This window comes from Glycine max, chromosome 20, assembly GCF_000004515.6.
Source record: "Glycine max cultivar Williams 82 chromosome 20, Glycine_max_v4.0, whole genome shotgun sequence".
NCBI classification, from domain to species: Eukaryota; Viridiplantae; Streptophyta; class Magnoliopsida; order Fabales; family Fabaceae; genus Glycine; species Glycine max.
Window position 1 is genome coordinate 16,198,984 of NC_038256.2, and position 3,004 is coordinate 16,201,987.

A 3,004-nucleotide genomic window follows, 5' to 3' on the forward strand; every position below is an offset into this window, starting at 1 on the left:
TTAAAACTAGACTGATTCATTTGCTTCCAAAGTTTCATGGCCTTGCAGGTGAAGACCCACACAAACATTTGAAGGAATTTCATATTGTCTGCTCCACCATGAAACCCCCAGATGTCCAGGAGGATCACATATTTCTGAAGGCCTTTCCTCATTCTCTGGAGGGAGTGGCAAAGGACTGGCTGTATTACCTTGCTCCAAGGTCCATCACGAGCTGGGATGACCTTAAGAGAGTATTCTTAGAAAAAATTTTCCCTGCTTCTAGGACCATAGCCATCAGGATAGATATCTCAGGTATTAGACAACTCAGTGGAGAGAGCCTGTATGAGTACTGGGAGCGATTTAAAAAACTATGTGCCAGTTGCCCTCACCATCAGATTTCAGAGCAGCTTCTTCTCCAATATTTTTATGAAGGACTCAGTAATATGGAGAGAAGTATGATAGATGCTGCCAGTGGTGGAGCCCTTGGAGACATGACTCCTGCTGAAGCCAGAAATTTAATTGAGAAGATGGCTTCCAACTCTCAGCAGTTTAGCGCCAGAAATAATGCCATAGTCATTAGAGGAGTGCATGAGGTAGCTACAAACTCAGCTGCATCATCTGAGACTAAGAAGCTTGAAGGCAAACTGGATGCATTGGTTAACTTGGTAACCCAGCTGGCCTTGAATCAGAAATCTATACCTGTTGCAAGGGTTTGTGGTTTGTGCTCCTCTGCTGACCACCATACAGACCTTTGCCCTTCCATGCAGCAACCTGGAGCAATCGAGCAGCCTGAAGCTTATGCTGCAAATATTTACAATAGACCTCCTCAACCTCAGCAGCAAAATCAACCACAGCAGAACAATTATGACCTCTCCAGCAACAGATACAACCCTGGATGGAGGAATCACCCTAACCTCAGATGGTCCAGCCCTCAGCAACAACAACAGCAGCCTGCTCCTTCCTTCCAAAATGCTGCTGGCCCAAGCAGACCATACATTCCTCCACTAATCCAACAATAGCTACAACCCCAGAAACAACCAACAGTTGAGGCCCTTCCACAACCTCCCCTCGAAGAACTTGTGAGGCAAATGACTATGCAGAACATGCAGTTTCAGCAAGAGACCAGAGCCTCCATTCAGAGCTTAACCAATCAGATGGGACAATTGGCCACCCAATTGAATCAACAACAGTCCCAGAATTCTGACAAGTTGCCTTCTCAAGCTGTCCAAAATCCCAAAAATGTTAGTGCCATTTCATTGAGGTCGGGAAAGCAGTGTCAAGGACCTCAACCCGTAGCACCTTCCTCATTTGCAAATGAACCTGCCAAACTTCACTCTACTCCAGAAGAAGGTGATGACAAAAATTTACCTAACAATTTCTGTGCAGGTGAATCTTCTTCGACAGGTAATTCTGATTTGCAAAAGCAGCACATTCCCCCTCTTCCATTCCCTCCAAGAGCAGTTTCCAACAAAAAAAATGGAAGAGGCAGAGAAAGAGATCTTGGACACGTTTAGAAAAGTAGAGGTAAACATACCTCTGTTGGATGCAATAAAGAAAATTCCAAGATATGCCAAGTTCTTGAAGGAGCTGTGCACTAATAAGCGGAAGCTTAAAGGAAGTGAACGGATTAGCATGGGCAGAAATGTCTCCGCATTGATTGGTAAATCTGTTCCTCAAATTCCTGAAAAATGCAAAGATCCAGGTACATTCAGCATACCTTGTATTATAGGGAATAGTAAGTTTGACAATGCCATGCTAGATTTAGGAGCTTCTGTTAGTGTTATGCCTCTGTCTATTTTTAATTCTCTATCTCTAGGTCCCTTGCAGTCAACTAATGTGGTAATTCATTTAGCTAATAGAAGTGTTGCCTACCCTGTTGGTTTCATAGAAGATGTCTTAGTTAGAGTTGGTGAACTGATTTTCCCTATTGATTTTTATATTTTGAATATGGAAGATGGATTCTCTCAAGGATCAGTTCCCATCATTCTAGGGAGACCCTTTATGAAAACTGCTAGAACTAAGATAGATGTTTATGCAGGCACACTATCCATGGAGTTTAGTGATATAACTGTTCATTTTAATATTCTGGATGCTATGAAATACCCATCTGAAGATCTTTCTGTATTTCGTGCTGAAATAATTGACCATGTTGTTGATGAATACATGACTGATCTTTATTCTAATCTGCATGCCTCTCACTCTTCATGCATTGAGTCTGAAATTGTACTTGATCATATGTCTGAATTTGATGCTGAGAGTGAATCTGAGAGTGAATTTGAGAGTGATATTGATTGCATGTCTGGTGGTGGTGTTTTATCTCTTGAGATTGATTTTATAGAGTCAGATAGGACTAACCATGTTTCAGGAAGTACACATACCTCTGACTTTCTTTATGAGGTAAAGGCTAAGAAACCATCTCCTTCTACCACTGTCCAGCTGACCACACCAGAATTGAAGCCTCTGCCATCAAATTTAAAATACGCTTACTTGGATGATAGCAAGAGTTTTCCAGTGATTATATCTGCCTCCCTTGCTGATGAGCAAGAGGAGAAGTTGTTGTCAGTTCTCAAGAAGCATAAGAAGGCTATATAGGCTGGACCCTGGCGGACATTCCTGGTATTAGCCCATCCACATGTATGCATCGAATAAATTTAGAGGATGGAGCAAAACCAGTAAGACAGCCATAGAGAAGACTCAACCCGGTGATTCTTGATGTAGTGAAGAAGGAGATAACCAAGCTTTTGCAAGCTGGAATCATTTATCCTATCTTCGACAGCCAATGGGTGAGTCCCGTCCAGGTAGTCCCGAAGAAGACCGGCCTCACATTGATAAAAAATGAGAAGGAGGAGCTAATTCCTACTCGGGTGCAGAACAGTTGGAGAGTCTGCATTGACTATAGGAGGCTGAACCAGGTTACCAAAAAGGACCATTTTCCCCTGCCATTCATTGACCAGATGCTTGAACGCCTGGCAGGTAAATCCCACTACTGTTTCCTTGATGGTTTTTCTGGTTATATGCAAATTAC

General features: G+C 42.6%; 1 non-coding gene across 1 annotated transcript; it reads right to left on the minus strand.

Moving 5' to 3' along the window:
• Positions 1-269: 269 nt before the first annotated feature.
• On the minus strand, positions 270-376 carry LOC113000886 (small nucleolar RNA R71). The gene has a single exon (XR_003266206.1). It is a non-coding gene; the product is annotated as a small nucleolar RNA R71 (small nucleolar RNA).
• Between the last annotated feature and the right edge of the window lie 2,628 nt (positions 377-3,004).